The sequence below is a fragment of the Ambystoma mexicanum genome, chromosome 7p, assembly GCF_040938575.1.
Source record: "Ambystoma mexicanum isolate Mex_15411 chromosome 7p, UKY_AmexF1_1, whole genome shotgun sequence".
NCBI lineage: Eukaryota > Metazoa > Chordata > Amphibia > Caudata > Ambystomatidae > Ambystoma > Ambystoma mexicanum.
Window position 1 is genome coordinate 24377340 of NC_090939.1, and position 5454 is coordinate 24382793.

Consider the following 5454-nt stretch of genomic DNA (forward strand, 5'->3'; position numbering starts at 1 on the left):
TCGATTTCCCAGGCCTGAGCCATTCTTTGTTAAGTTTCGATTCCGCTCTTTTCCTTGGCTTGGGCTTGGATATGAAACGCGGCCAGTCAGGCCTTGGCCGCCTGGGCGTACTTCTGCTTTTACAAAATGGAGTCGCACGTGTACACTGTGCTGTATTGAGGTAGATATATATAGTTGGCGCTTGCTGCTCTATTCTTCTACTAAGCATTGCAGGCAGTATCGATTTCTTAGCTTCTTGCGTTTCAAGCCTATTTACACACATTAGCTGGTTCGATTCTTTCATCTTGGTTCTTCAGCTATGATGTTTCTTACGTTTCAACATTGTGTTGTCCTTCGTGTCTCTTGCACCTGTTTTCGTGGATACTCGCGTTGGCGAGATGCCTTAGTCCGTGTGCAATTTTGTCCAGGCCCACATTACGTTACCATTGGCCTTCCCCCAGGGCTCTTTGTGTCTCCTCATGGACAGTCTGTAAATACTCATCGTGTCGCATCAGTGGCTGGTAGGGTTGTCTGAAGGGGTACCGTGCTGCCCAGGGTTGTCTGGTCACGGGCGCTTCAACAGGTACAGCTCTTCTGATGTATACAGGGCAGAGGCCCATTGCCACTCTCTGTTGGTTCAGCTGCTCCTCATACGTCACATACCTTGGCGAGTATTTTACTGGCAATTCGAGGTGAGGGGCCGGGGTGCAGACCATATTTGGGACCTCCTCTACACTCCATCGACAGAGAAGCCCTTCAAGGTTAACTTCTTCCCTTGAGTTTGGTGGGACCAACCAACTCACAAGCCGCCTGAAAACCATCCCCTCCTGGTCGAATTTTCTACAGAGTGCTGTGGAAAACCAGATAGCCAGTGGGAAGGATACCAGTGTGTGGTCTTTAAGGCACTCACACCTTAAACCGACGTTTATCCAAGCTTGTGGCCTCTTCCCAGGGCAGGGCAGGAACCTCCCGACGTCCTCCTTCTTGTCCCCACGACTGAAGCACTAGAACAGCGAGGTCTGCTCAAACTGGCAGGAATAACTGCCTCAGCTACAGTTTTTCTTCACATTAAAGGTACTGTGCAAGCGCGGTCCGGAAATCTTTTCGACCACAGAGAAAGTTTGTGAAACTTTCCCCTCTTTGAAGGCTGGTCCTTCCCTAAACATTCGTCTAACTTTTCGCCTAGCCAAATTCTTCTAAGAACCGTGGCAAAGACTTAAACGGTATCTACAAGAACTATGCTATCCTATACAAAGACTGAACCATTGACTTTGGCCCAGGCCTATCGAATTGAATTGCGGGTTGTAGTTAACTGAAACCCTTTACCCTACCTATGAATGTATTTGGGCTGCATTTCTTATAACCTTGTCTTTTTACCCCTTTTTAAAGTAACTGAAGTGCCATTTTGCTCCCAATTCAGGGGAGCTGAACTAGTTCAGTAATTTATTGTTTGTGTATTGTGGTGTAGTAGTGTATGATATTAAGCTGCTTTTGCTAGTGTAATGTTTTCTAATTGACTGTGTAAATAAATGTATATTCTTTTACCAAGAAACCTTGAGTAAGTGTTTGTTTGAACCACTGTATTTGTTGGTCCCTTTGTGTAACTTGTTCTACTGCTCACTTAAACTCTTGAGATAAGTCTGGCTGCTCAGCCAATGCTACCACATAATTGTGTAGTACAGGCTTGTACCAAAGGTGAAATTGTACTGACACTTGTAGTCTTAATTGCATGTAGGGTTCCCAAAGGGTACTGCATGTGATTCTGCCTAACACTCTGAAATTGCGAAAGGTTCCTGCAGTTTCGTTTGTCTGTGCTCTTTAAAAATTAAAGACAACACCCCTGCACAGTCTCTGCGACCCAAGAGTCCACGGTAAGCTCCTCCCAAGCGCTTAGGTGCATCGCTAGCCTACCACCTATCGCGGGAACTGCATTGCTTGCTGCTGCGCTGTGTGCATACGACTGTACTCTCACCTGCTGCTGCAGTGTCAGCCCCGGCCCCTGCCTCTTCCACGGGAGAGAGCAGCAAAGGTGCTAACAAATCTGGACATGTCTTTGACAAAAGCTTCTCCAAAAGCTTCTCCAAACAAAAGCCCTTTAGCTGCTGCAGTGGCCTCAGAGGATGCCAACTTCCTGAGTTTCAGGTCGATCTTTACTAAAAACGATTGTCTGCACTCCGCTGCTATCGTACAGTTGGTATTACTTATTAAACAAACTGCTCTTTGTGCTCAACTAGCCAGAATATGAACATCTATAGGGCCTCTTTGGTCTCTTCCACCATTTTAATGATCTTGGCCCATGGACCTATGGAATCGGGGAGCGTGTCCTGGCACGCTATCCATGAGCGGCCAATGCCCTTTTCAGGTCCTTGGTGTGCTTCACCATGAATGAGTCCACCTCCAGAGTGTCCGCTACTTTATCCGGCAGAGAAGGTCTGGGATATTGGGCCTTCAATTAGACTCTCACCTTATTTAGAGGCGTGCGCAGTCGCTTGCTCAAGTACCTTTTGGCCTTAAGTGGGGGCTTCCCCTCCAAGGATCTCGGGTGGAGTAGCAGGTCTGGATGAAAGGTGTCGACCAGGGAACTATCTCTGCGTTTCTAAACACTCTTATTGTGCCTTTTGCACGGTTCTCCTTCATGAGGAGTAGCCGAGCTCACAGAAAGGTGAGAACTCTCAGTGCTCCTGGAATCCCATTCAGTGCCTTCTTGGTCTTCCTGTGGGCTAAGGGGAATGCATAGCTCTCCACCATTTGTTTTGCAAAGGCGGGTGAAATCACCCGATTTTGTTTCTGGCGGGTGAGACGCCCATTGGAATGAATTGGCGTGCAGGAGGCTTGGCGGGTGAGTCAGCCCTTTACAAGGCGGGTGACACCCGCCAAAAGCGTGTGAGTTGAGAGCTATGGGTATGTCACCTTGACCCTTCCATCATTTCCCTTAGCATGCCACTATTTTGTGTGTCCTTTGCATGATTTGGACAGTTGTTTGCCACTGGCCTTATGTTCCTCCTGCCATTGTCTCTTGCAGGCTCTGGGCCTCACAGTTGTCAGCCCTTGCGAAAAGGCGACCCATCCCAGGAGAAAGTCCAGTTTATGGGATAATGGCCCTACACCTGCCCATGCTGCTTCCTCCATCAGCTGTCCCAGAGAGGGGTCCTGTAGAATGTTTGAAGGTCCTTCTCTGCTTTACTCACTGTCAGAGGATTCTACTTCTACCCAGGCCATATTGTGTAATGCACAGGAGACAGACAGCTAGCAGCCGCAAGGTGACATACAGGCTTTTTATTATTAAATTTGATTTATAACATCTCACAATGGTTGTGAGGCTATTTCTTCACTTGTTTAATGTCTTTGAAGCCATTTAAACAGTACATTTTCCATCAGCTAGTCCCGAGAGTGGTGACATGCTGTGGCATGCTGGAGTTCCAAGTGCTTTAAACCGTTCAATTGCGGTAAGTTAGGAAATATAAGACAAGAGCCTAAGTGGTGAGATGCCTGAAGTAATTTTGAAGCAATGAAAAAAGGGATTAGAAGCAGATATAAAGAAATATCTAGGTGGCATGCCACGTTAGAATTGACACTGAAAAGGGACTTGCAGGCCCTGCTTTCTGATTAGGTCATAAGAGCTAGCACCATCAATTTCCCTTCTCAAGCATTGGTGCAATGGTAGAAATTCCGACTACAGGCCATGAGGTTGTGAGCTCCAGGGAGCTATTGGAATTTAATTATTTTAAAAAAATAATAATTATTTGATTTATATCATCTCACAATGGTTGTGAGGCTTTATATTCACTTGTTTAATGTCTTTGAAGTCATTTAAACAGTAAGTTTGTCATCAGCTAGTCCCGAGATTGGTGACATGCTGGGGCATGATAAGTTTGTTTGTTTGTTTGTTTGTTTTATTTGTATAGCGCTCCAGACCCGGGAGTAAAAAGGCGCTTAAGGATAGGTTACAGGCACAGTAATAGAAATTGCAATAATACATTTGTCAAAATATGTACAATATATGCAGTCAGAGGTGGTTAGACATACAGTTGCGGCATCCAGGTAAGTACAATATATATAGTAGGTGGTGGGCTGAATCAAGCTATGGTAGGTGTTTTGTTCAGTAACCATCCAATGGCGAGTGTCCTGAATAGTTGGAAGGATTTGGTCAGCTTGATGTTCAGAGGCAGAGTGTTCCAGGGTTAAGAGACGAGGACCGTGAAGCTCGAGCCGCCGGCTCTTTTAGAGGTGAATCTGGGCACTGTGAGGCAGAGAGTGTTGGAAGATCTGGTGATTCTGGTGGATGGCTTCAAGGGCTAGGTGGTTTAAGGCTTTGTAGGTAAGGCACAGGGTTTTTAGATCAATTTTTTGTTGAATGGAGAGCCATTTGCATGAGATTCTAGTGGCAGAGATATGCTCACGCCTAGAGATGTTTAATGCTGCCCGTAGCACATTATTTTGGAGGACCTGTAGTTTATTGATGATGGATTGGTTGGCACCTAGGTAGTCTAACTTAGATTGTATGAGAGCTCTGGCCAGCGTGAGGCAGCTGGTAGTGGATAAGAAGGGTCTGCAGGCTCTAATTAGTTTCCCGGTGTAGGCGGTGGCTGAGGCGGTCGTGTTTACTTGTTTAGTGCTTAAACTATGCATTTGCTAAAAGTGTTTTAATATAAAACAATCCCACAATGATTGAGAGGGTATTTTTCACTTGTTGAATGTGTTTGAAATCCTAAACTGTACATTTGACCTCAGCCAGTCCAAAGATTGGTGGCATGCCATGGCACGCTGTGGCACATGCCACATGTCACATTCGGCTCCTACCCCTTCTCTCCTGGGGAGCAGTGTCTCATGCTCTGGGCTTTTGCTCTGAGTCTAAATAATGGGGTTCTGGGGATGTGGTGCTGCCTCTGAGCGTGTCCTGGGGGGCCTATCTTAGGCTCTGGGCTCGTGCATTAAGGGGGGCAGTGTCACGTGCTCTGGGCACGTGCAGTAAGGGGGGCAGTGTCTCGTGTTCTGGGCACGTGCAGTAAGGGGGCAGTGTCTCGTGCATTAAGGGGGGCAGTGTCTCGTGCTCTGGGCATGTGCATTAAGGGGGGCAGTGTCTCGGGCTCTGGGCATGTGCAGTAAGGGGCAGTGTCTCGTGCTCTGGGCTCGTGCATTAAGGGGGGCAGTGTCTCGTGCTCTGGGCATGTGCATTAAGGGGGCAGTGTCTCGTACTCTGGGCACGTGCACTAAGGGGGGCAGTGTCTCGTGCTCTGGGCATGTGCATTAAGGGGGCAGTGTCTCGTGCTCTGGGCACGTGCACTAAGGGGGGCAGTGTCTCGTGCTCTGGGCATGTGCATTAAGGGGGGCAGTGTCTCGTGCTCTGGGCATGTGCAGAGGGGCAGTGTCTCGTGCTCTGGGCTCGTGCACTAAGGGGGGCAGTGTCTCGTGCTCTGGGCATGTGCAGTAAGGGGTGCAGTGTCTCGTGCTCTGGGCTCGTGCATTAAGGGGGGC